This window comes from Papaver somniferum, chromosome 5, assembly GCF_003573695.1.
Source record: "Papaver somniferum cultivar HN1 chromosome 5, ASM357369v1, whole genome shotgun sequence".
Classification (NCBI taxonomy): Eukaryota; Viridiplantae; Streptophyta; class Magnoliopsida; order Ranunculales; family Papaveraceae; genus Papaver; species Papaver somniferum.
Genome location: NC_039362.1, coordinates 104505222 through 104517319, shown reverse-complemented (window position 1 = coordinate 104517319; position 12098 = coordinate 104505222).

The window sequence follows — 12098 nt, the reverse complement described above, 5'->3', positions numbered from 1 at the left end:
ACAACATGCCATTATCACAAAATAAAAGCTTTTCCCGATCAAACACAGAGAAATCATCTTCAAAAGCAGTTAAACACATCATTCACAATCAATCACCATTGAGCTCTACACATTCTCAGCTTCCTTCTCTACAGATCGACCCTTCTCATTCCTTTGTGACAAAATTGAATCTGAAACAACCATTTCTTGGTTTAGGCCAGAGTCTTACAGATTGATCTCTCCAACTCAAAGCACTCCCATGCAGTGCATCTGCTTAAAGGTTTTAGACAATTTGCTTCATCGAGCATCTGCCTACTTCACCCCTTTAATCTTTAACCAGTAAATCGTTTTTACCCATCAAGGTGTTATATATCGTTTTACGTTCATTTTTGGTAGAAATGTAAAGCATTACAAGAAAAACACATCACCAAAAATTTATGATCAAATACTTTATCCCTGAGACTGTATAAAAAATTGGTGTCGGAATTATAAGATATTACAAAAATAACCATGTCAATACATTTTCCCTCACCGACAACTGTATTTAATGATATACCCGTCAGAGGGTAAAATATGAAAACAATAAAGATTTCAATATGCATTTTCTCAGTATGTGAGATGCCAAGACCAATATAAAACTTTTAAAGAGAGTATAATTTTTTTTAATGGAGAAAGAAGTAGTAGTCATCTAGCAAAATAGTAATTAAAAGTAATTTTTGAAAATAGTTGCAAGAGAGATAGTACAATAACTAAGTTTACCACTTTAAAATAGAGAAAAAACATATGATGGGGAAGGATCCATTGATATACTAATTCTCATAGTGTCTGAGAAGTTCAGGAAATTTATTTTATAAAACCTAACAATAATGGAGTTGGATAATTATTTTGGATGGGGTGAGGGGTGGGGTGGGGTATGCTCCTTGTACCTCTACATTCTCCCAATTATTAGTGCATTTCGAGATACCAATGCTCGTCGTTTACCAATTCAATTTCAACCGTTAATTTCGAACGACTGATTTTTAAAATGATATATGGCGATATCATATGTCTAAGAATGCATCAATTTTTGGCAGAAATTTTGAGATTTTTAAGAAGAACATATCACAAAAATTTAGCTTTAAATTAATTTTTCGTTTGGATTTTATAAGAAATTGGTGCCGAAATTGTGAGACAGTACGAAAATCGAAATGTCAACCGACGGTCTCCCATTCATGATTTACATTAAAACAGAAAATATAAAATAAAATGTGTAGGTCATAAATCGCAGTGTCCACATTTGAATTCAATTACTAGAAGCTTAATACTTCTCTATCCGCATATGAAAACACTGCAACAAATAAAGATAATTGTTGTTTTACAAGTAAGAAATCATAGACCTAAATCATTATATTATAATTAGATATAGTTTAATTTGAGGCTAGTGTTATTGTAGCAACTATCAAGACCGCAAATTTTTAAAAACCCCGATAAAAATAATAAAAAGAACTGGTATATAATTGATTTTAAGATGATGAGTTTTGGAACAAATACAGGTCAGGATACGGTCTCGATCATGACACATGTAAACTGGCTTTATATTCAATCGTTTAACTTTTGAGATTTTTAAGATCCTTACAATGTATATTCACACTCAGTAACCATAGGATTACAACGGGTATGATAGTATTATTTATAAAATATGTATCATGTGGTTGGTATGTGTGCAAAAAAGTAAATATTATTAGATGAAGTAAGGGTAACTCTCAGTTGTCTATTCTATTCCAACTCAAATGCCCCTGATAAAAACAACAGTTTTCAAACAAATTAAAAACTAGGTTAGCAGCTTAGGCCTAAAAGTAATTAACACTAAATTAGACACCAAAAACTTTTTATATTTGGACCAAATCCATTCTTCTTTTCTTCTTCTTTAATATTGGTGAATTCGCTCGTGCTTGAGCCGACAATTGGATATCCAAAACTGATGCACACAAAGTTCTACAAAATGCTTAAAAGTATCCATGCTTAAAATATGTAAATGATGCACATAAAGTCCTACAAAATGTTTAATATCACCCATGCTTAAAATGTGTGGCTTATAGTACCATAATGTTTCCACTCTAATTCACCTAACGTTCCAAGATAAAGGGTTCAAGTTGATCACAAGGTGGGGTCTTACTGTGAATCAAGTTGGAGTTGACCTGCTAAAAGACATCCAGTCATTAAAAAAAGATGTTTGTTTACTGACTTCAGAGGTGTGGTAAAAGGCAACGTAAATAAAAATGGTCAAGACCATGGTATAACCTGGTTTATAATGAATATGCAAAAGTCCTGAAATAGATTCATAAACATTGGTTTTGAAAAATACATCAAAATAGTTCATTGCCATAAAGAGCCATCTTCGCTTCTGTTATAGTAATCATCAAAATAGTTCATTGACCGTGTTAGAGCACTGCTCGATCGAACTCGCAAGCGTTGCTATCTCAAGCTTGTTTGTCAAGTTTAGGTGTCAAAACTATAAGTCTTGATTTCTAGTCTACTTATAGCTATGTCTCGGATTAGGATATAATGTTTAGTTGAGTTTTAGACTTCACGGCGTTCATCGATTGAAGACGAAAATCTACTAAGGGGAGCTTGGAGGAACTTCATCAACAAAAGGTATGTGGAGACTTGAACTCATCTATCACTCAGAAGTCTATTATATTATATCTCCTATTGAGACTAAGTCGTATAACTATATGGACTTTATATTATACGCATTTGATATTTCGAGTTGAGTTTAACTCACTTATATCTTTCTCGAAATATGTGATGGAAAGCTTTTTACTTTAACTACGTTCATCATTATTCTTGACGAGTTTAGTTGGAAACAATTTATTTGTTGGAAACTAAACAGTGAGTCAAAAGATTATCATGAGAAAATTGCCTTGTAACATATTACATGATTTGTGTGAGACATTCATTTGATGTAGACTCGGAATGTTTCGTATTGATCATTCGATCACTTGAGAATTACTTATAAGCTAATAGTTTATATGAGATATATATTGTCGTCTTCTAAGGATGTTTCAATGACTGAAGTGGGAGTTTAGAACAATTAACCATTGTCTGGATATAACACAGTATGCATTCCCGTATGCAAACTGTTGTAAGAATAGTTCAGGTCCGGGAACCAAGTATGCATACCCGTATGCGAACGATTTTAACTGTTAATGTCTGGGAACCAAGTTTGCGTACCTGTTTGCAAACTGTTTCACCTGAGTTTGGTCTGGAACGACAGTATGCGTACCCGTTTGCGAGCTGTCGGACATGACCAAAGTCCGGAATTCTAGTTTGCGTACCCGTTTGCAAACTGAGTTGGTTTAAGTTCTAAAATCGGTTAAGTATGATTTCATACTCATGAACAAATACATTTATAAATTAAAGAATGCAATCTTTGAAAACCGTGGCTAAAGTGTCCATGATCTGATTCTTTTCAATCAATCCGATTTTGTTTCAATTGTGTCTTGTATACTTCTATGAGAATATAAACAATTGAACAAATCTATGAGTAACACAATTAGATTCATTTGATTATCATTTGATCTAGAAGTGTTAATATGAATGTGGTTAATACAAAATGTTTATATGGCTAACTTCGGTTAACAATTGTTGAGCCAACTCAATATACACGTTTAGGTACGGTTACCCATATCTAAATGAAGGTATATTTCATTTGTGTGTAACAAGCTAAGACCATCTAACGGTGGAGAGATATTTCTTTAGTTTAAAGAAAACTTAGCTTCAATCTTAAATCAGGTTTTCATCAAACGGTGAATATTTATTGATTTGTTTCAAAGTTATCAAACCCTGATTTGAAGACTATATAAGGGATAACTCTAGCAACTGGAAAACCTAATCCCCACACCTCCTGTGTGATATTAGTTGCGACTAGAGTCGATTCTCCTTTAACCTAGGTTTTTTCCTAAAACCACTATAGGTTAACGACTTGAAGACTTCATTGGGATTCTGAAGCCAGACCCAACTATTTTCTCTGTAGTTGCGTGTTCTGATCTTACTTGTTCTATCATACTGAGTACTATCTTCTCTAATATTTGCTCGAGATTTATCTCCCATAGGTAAGATATAAAAGTAATCACAAAGCTCTTCGTCTCATTCTTTGTGATTCCACAATAACTTGTTCTACTACCATATAGTTAAGTTATTGTGAGGTGATTGGTATTTCTAGGTTGTTCTTCGGGAATATAAGACCGGATTATCAATTGGTTCATGTTCACCTTGATTTATCAAAAGAGGGAACAAAAAATTAGTAGGTATTTCCGTGGGAGACAGATTTATCTATCAGAATAGACTTTTCTGTGGGAGACAGATTTGTTTATCAAGTCTTCGACTTTGGGTCATAGCAACTCTTAGTTGTGGATGAGATCAGCTAAGGGAATCAAGTGCGTAGAGTCTTGCTGGGATTCAGAGGCGTAAGGAACGCGACTGTACCTTAATCAGTGTGAGATTGGTTAGGGCTCAACTACATTCTAGTCCGAAGTTAACTTGTAATAGGCTAGAGTCTGTAGCGACTTAATACAGTGTGGTGTTCAAAACTGGACTAGGTCCCTGGGGTATTCTGCATTTGCAGTTCCTCGTTAACAAAACTTCTGGTGTTTGTGTTATTTCTTTTCCGCATTATATTTGTTTATATAATTGAAATATCACAGATTGTGCGTAGTTCAATCAATTGGTAAATACGACCTTTGATTGTTGATTGAAATTGATTGACACTTGAACATTGGTTTTTGATACCGTTCAAGTTATTTCTCATATCAATCAGGCTCACAGATTTCTATCTGTTCGATTGCAGATTGTGTTGAGAAATTGAGATGTAAATCTTGGATGTATTTCCTTGATTGATTCTGACTCTCTAGTTGATTCTCTTGGAATTATATTGGAGTTAGTCCATACAAATTGGCGAACGAAATATTGGGTGTGGTTGTTAGACCCCCGCCTTTTCAATTGGTATCAGAGCAGGCAAACATGCTTAAGTCCTCATAAGTCTGTGTTTGTAGTAATCTGACTCCATGGACAGAAGTGTTATTTCAATAAACATAGCACCAGATCCATGAGATACAAAATTTGTTTCTATGACTGATTTGGTTACATCTGCAGAAAATATTCTATCTCTTCCTTCTCTTGGAATAAAATCGCTTGAACCATTTTCAGAAGTTGAAGGACTTCTTGAGAATCTTTACTATGATATTGAGAGTGTTCTCCAAAAGAAACAAGACTCTCTCAATAGATTAAATCATGTTATGATGAATAATGTTGAGGTTCATATTGATTCATTGATAAGTGAGTGCACCGTTCCTTCATTCTGCAATTCAATGAGTCATTCTCATGTTGCATTACAAATGGAGCATTTGTCTCATTTAACTGAGAATATCCCTCTTGAACAAAATTTATTACATGAGTCTATTACGGAAATATTTTATCATAATGACAGGATAGTGATTTTTAGCAAAAATGCAAGGATATCTCTCTCTTCCAAGGAAGTTGCATTACGCTATGTTAAAAGCTATTCCATATCTCTGCCGATTAGTGAATACAAGACAGGACATCACAGACATAAAAAAGTGAATTCTTTTGGTTGTCTATTATCTTGTGAAGTTTCCACTAAAACAGCTCTTTGGGTCAACCCATTTAGGCACAATAGCTGCTGGAAAGAGGTTCTCACTTGGAGTCAAGACATTAAACCTGATCGAACTCTTGCTTAGTTCCCATATTTCTCCTAAACGAGTTTTTGAATAAACCCAATTAGCTCTTGATCCACCTTGTACGATTCACATGTGCAGTTCGCATGTGAATAAATGCCCCGAACCAGAAATGGTTGGTTCCGGTACCTGGACTAGTTTTACCGGTTAAGGAACTGTTCGGTCGGTTGCACATTTAAAGAGAAATTCCTCTCTTGTTTTCTTCTCCATCTTCTCTTGTTCGAGAACTTGTGAAAGCAATCTCAAGAGTTCGCAAACTCTTATTCCCAAAAACCTCATTTCTAATTTGTTTTGAATGTTCTTAGTATAATTGAATTCGTAACAGAAAACCATTCAACGGGCTTACCTTTGTTTCTCCATATCTCCCGGTTCCGGAGCTTCACCATTAACGACAGTTCGTGTACCAAGTAAGTTTTTCACCTTACTTTGTGTTTTCCTTTCAATGGAAGCATATAAGAAGAGATTGAGTCATGGTGAGAGTTCGGGTACTCCTGTTAGTGGTGAAACTTATTATGACCCAAGTCTGCGTGCTAGGTTTGTCAGCAAAGAGGATCGTGACCACTATTTGGAATATAGTAAGAAACTGCCTATTATGAAAAGATACTATGATTCTTAAAAAATAATGTAGATCATCTCTCTAGGTTTTTTAGAGGTTTTTTGTGGGGCATAATACATCAACCCATGGGAACTGCTCATGTTGAAATGACTGCCCAGTTTTATGCAAACTTACATGAACCAGACCATGTCAACTGCACTTTAAGACTATTGTGGGGAATGAAATCATTTTGGTGAATCGTCAAGTTATTGCTGAGCTCCTGAACTTTCCAATTTCCACCTCCTGAGCATGAGAGGTTGTCTCTTAACGTGTTGTCGAATCGTCTTTTTAATAAAGACATTTCCTGGAAAGATGGCAAGATTAATGTTCATGGTGCTGAGTTGTTTCTTAAAGTTACTGGAAAACTGGTCGTGGCAAACATGATGCCGAGTATAATTGACAAAATGTTATGGACCAGGTCTCTTGTTTAATTGGTCTGTTACATTGTTGAAGGGAGACATATTGATTTCTGTAGTCTTATCATTCGTCAGATGATAAGTGTAAAGCAGACTTCTAAGAAGACTCTAGGATTTCCTTGTCTCATTTCAAGGATTTGCAGTCATTTCGGCATCGTTGCTTTTGGAATTGATCTTGGAGAGCCAAAAGTCTTAACCATGGAAAGCATCAAAAATATGAAGAAAATTTCAACTAGAACCTCAGCAAGAACTCCAACAGTCTCAAACACTGAGATTATCCATCTTCGACAAGAGGTGGAGTGCTTGAAAGAGCAGTTGGACTTATCCGAAACTGATTGAGAAGTTTGAGAAAATTGCTAGGGACTATTATGAGACGTTGGGTTAAATACTGTTTATTTGTTTTGTTTGTTATGTCTCTGCTTATGGTATTTTCTGTTGAACTTCTTATGTCGAACTTATTAAAACTGTCATTTTTAATGGTTGTAATAACTTTAATGATATTTTAGCCTTGAATGATTCTATCTTTCAATTAAATTGCTAAATGTGTTAATCCATAAGAAGTTTAGCTGAATACATATCAAAAGTTAAGTTTATTCTGTCATTATGCAAATATTGATAAAAGATAGAATGAAATTTTGTATGTTCCGCAGTATTGATCTTTCCCTGATCCATTTATATGTGAAAGTACTGTATGGCTCCGCAAGTTTTCTTATTTTGAGCGTTTCCGATTAAATTAATCATTAAGGTTCTCTTGTGGTTAATTTATTCGATCTTACTGGATACAAATTCATGTTTCATGTGATTTGTTGTTAATGTCCAAAGAAATTGTTCTTTTCTTGTAAAAGTAAGGGCATTCTTGTTGTTCTTTCGGGAATGACATTTTATGGGGGAGGGTTCTTAATTGAACTTGTGATTAACTTCCAAATCTTTGTGGGGAGTGCGGATGTGGAATATTGTAGGAGTTATCTTGTATCTTTATAAAATCCTTGATGAATACACTAAGTTTTGACTATGTGAAATCATCGAAACCAAGTTGATATGTTCTCTTTTAGTCTTGAATAATCTCTATGAGAATGTCATTATGATCCCATTAATTTTCGTACCTTTTCCAATTTATATTGACAAAAAGGGACAGAATTATTTTGTAGTTCACACTACATACATATGGTTTACAGATCATTATGTAAGGGGGAGTGGTTTTCATTGTGAGATGAAGCATTGACTAAGGGGGAGTAATGCATATCTTCGTAGTATTATTGTCAAAGTTGTGATACAATTGAACTTTGATGATGTGTAATAATACTATGACATTGTATAACAATATTTGAGAACAACTGTTTTCGTATTGTTATAGCTATGGATCTTCAACAACTATGATGCTGTGTTGAACACGTTCAGAATCACTGGAGTACTTGGAGTGACGAAGAATTCAAGGAATGTTGAAGAACCAAGGAAAACAAGCATTTGGATGAGAAGCTACACAGTTTATTTATTTTGTAATCCATGTGTATTGATAGTTTTGTCACTAAAATTGACAAAGGGGGAGATTGTTAGAGCACTGCTCGGTCAAACTCGCAACTGTTGCTATCTCAAGCTTGTTTGTCAAGTTTAGGTGTCGAAACTATAAGTCTTGATTTCTAGTCTACTTATAGCTATGTCTCGGATTAGGATAAAATGTGTAGTTGAGCTTTAGACTTCACGGCGTTCATCGATTGAAGACGAAGGTCTACTAAGGGGATCTTGGAGGAACCTCATCAACAAAAGGTATGTGGAGACTTGAACTCATCTATCACTCAGAAGTCTATTCTATTTTGTCTCCTATTAAGGCTAAGTCGTATAGCTATATAGACTTTATATTATACACATTTCATATTTCGAGGTGAGTTTAACTCGCTTGTATCTTTCTCGAAATATGTGTTGGAAAGCTTTTTTCTTTATCCATGTTCATCATTATTCTTGACGAGTTTAGTTGGAAACTGTTGATACATGAAAATAACCAATCCTAAAATAGATGGCTCCTTAACCTATTAAGGGTCCCTTTTAGGATGGAGAGACTAGGGGACTAGGCCTAACCCACTAGGATGGGATAGTTCTAGTCCATCCAAGACCACATTAAGTTGGTTGGGCCTCAACCCAAGAAGAAAGCCTCTTAAGGTTTAGTATTAACTTAAGGAAAAGGAAATGGTAGTTTAGTAATATGCTAATCTTATAGGCACTTATTCATAAGATGGTCATTATAAAAAGGTAAAGAGGGCACACTTATGGAGATCATCATTAATCCACCATTATCTCTCATAAACCTCTCTACACCTTGGGAGTACTTTTTGTGATTAGGGCTAGTTCCTCCTTCCCACGTTTTAACCTATCACCATTGCGACCACAGTAGGAGGTTCTTAGCCTCTTTTCGAGCATGATACTCCCAAGTGCGAGCCAGGAAGTACCAGCGGGTGGAGCACTCCCTAATCCGGACCATGTTTCTGTGGAAGACGTACATGGAGAAAGTGATAATGAGATACGTTTCCAAGCAGTGGTCACTACACCTATTATACAAGGAGCGGGAGTATCCCAAGGCGCATGGACGTCTCAAAAGAAAGGAGAGATACTCGTAGAAAATACCGCAGCTGAGACAAGCGAGCAAGAGATGTCTGAAATACAAGAGGAGATAGACGCGTCTATTAAGAAGCAACAGGAATTGCGCGGACATATGAAGCAAGCAAGGGAGCAGAACATGACAACTGCCACGACGGTCAGCACGAAAAGCACCGTTTAGGGTATGACTGAAGACGCGATTGCAAAGTACCTAGAAACTAATTACCGAGTGACAAGGCACGACGCCTATGATTCGTTGGAACCACCATACTCTGTAGAAGTTGTCGACTAATTATATCCTGAGGATTACACATCACCAAAGTTCAAAACATATGTAGGAAAAGGGAATGCGAGAGAACATGTGAGTCGCTTTATATCAGTAATGAATGCGTATGCTCAGGATGAAAGTCTTTGTATGAGAGAGTTCTCGAAGTCACTTACGGATAACGTCTTTACCTGGTATGATAACCTGAAACCAGGAAGTATCAGCTTATGGTCTTCCATGGTACAACTCTTTTTGAAGAAATTTTATTCTGCACAAAGAAGAGTCACGACAATAGATCTGGGAAGGTGTACCCAACGGGTAGGAGAAGAGATAGGCAAATACATTACTCGTTTCCGAGAGTTCGCGTTAGAATGTCACGAGGATATCCCAGAGGAGCACCTAGTGGAGATCTGTATTAGAGGAATGGATACTGTTTTCCGGCTAAACCTGACGAATTTCAAATTTTAAACTTTTGTGGAAGTTGAGGAGGCTGCTGCCCGGATATCAGATTGTGCGGACGTCATGGACACTGGGGCAGGAGGACACGTTTGGAAACAACATTCTGTCAACGCTGCGTCCGCACCATCCTTTAACGATCAAGGAAGTGAAAGAGGGAAAGGTGGAGCTGCTTTTGGTTCTTACCGCAGAGGACAATCTGTAAGAAGGGGAGGAAGAACGGATGGAGGAAGATCCAATCTGCCACCTCCTTTGTCGTGTAATAAAGAGAAGATAATAGTACTTTTGGAACAGTGGGTATCAAACAAGGAAGAAACTCTACCTCCCGCGTCCGCCGAACCCACCGCAGCGGATAAGATGCATGAACAATATTGCCATTACCATATGAGAGTTCACCATCCGACTATAGAGTGTTACTCCCTCCGTTACATTGTGCAAAGAAAGCGAGCTAGAAACGAGCTGGAGATGGGAGAGCAAAGCATCAAGAACGATCCGTTCCCTCAGCATCAAGTTATGATGATCTCACATGACCCTACTGAGGGGGAAGCTTGGAGGCCTTAAGAAGACGCGAAAGAAGAAGAAGTGTGTGAAGTTTCCGAGACAGCAGTCTTTCCGGGTACGAATGGAATTTCTAGTAAGTTTGCTCAAACCGTTTTGGCTCAACAATACTTTGATTCTTTGGGCTTTAGTGAAAATCAAGTCCGCGAAGCATCCAACGCTATCACTGCGATTGCCTCTGGAAAGACGTATAATCTGATACCTAAGGAGGCCATAACTTTTACGGATGAAGAGATATGTTATCCAGGAGAGCACCTTCGCCCCTTATACCTGACAGTCTTATTAACCAACAATCCCTCAAGCGAGCTTTCATAGATAGAGCGTCCCTCAACCTAATTTCACTACACACGTTGGAGTCCCTAGGAGTGTCGAAGACAACAATCAAGATGCGCGCAATAACTGTGAGAGGGTTTGAAGGATAGACTCAGACGGCAATTGGGATAGTGTATTTGATGATGAAGATCGGACCTATCAGAGCCCTCACCCCCTTCTATGTACTCGAAGATGATACTACATTCCATGTATTACTCGGGCAAGGATGGCTCATGAATCACAAGGTGGTGGCGTCAACATATCATCAATATGTTAAGACTAACATTGGAGGAAAGCAGTTCCGGATTCCAGCCACGAGCAACCCATTCGGACCGGAAGAAGCTTACATGACTGATGCAGTTTTATATACACAACCTGTCTTAGACCAAGGAGAGCAGTCGGAGCATTTGACACCACTTCCAAAATGGGAAGAATTTCAGCCGGAAGAGAAAGAAAAGGGAAAGGCTAAGTCGGTATTCAGTCCATCACGGATGGGACCTGTTACTGGAAATAAGAGAGCAGTGACAGAAACAAAGAACATCCAGTACAAACGCTTCTCGCGGCCGGAAGGCGGACATGTCTGCCGCTTATAGCAATTAGTCGGGGAAGTCTCCCATTGTCAACATGATTGTCCTATGTCATCAGTGGATGAAGAAATTACGGAGATAACCCCAGTGACTGAAGATTCACAGGAAGAAGTAGGAGTCTCTATGTCAGAGGAAGAAATAATAGAACACATATCCGAGGAAAAGATAAAAGTCGATCCAACCCTTGATGGGTTAGAAGAAATAAACCTTGGCTCGGAAGACAATCCCCGTTGCGTTCGCATCAGTAAGCATTTGGAAGAAAATGAAAATCTACGGATGATTAAGTTTCTTCGTGAATACCAAGATGTGTTCGCGTTTACATATGATGAAATGCCTGGCTTGGATAGCAGTCTGATCGCGCATAACCTCAATGTTTCACTTGAGTACAAGCCAGTTAAGCAGCGAAGCCGTAATTTTCCGGAAAAGATAGAGCTCGCCATCAAGGAAGAGGTGGAGAAGCTGTTGAAGGATGAATTTATCAAACCAATCCAACATCCTGTGTGGTTGGATAACATTGTACCGGTAGCAAAGAAGAATGGAAAGGTCCGATGGTGTGTCGATTATCGAGATCTAAACCGCGCGTGCCCTGAAGACGATTTCCCACTG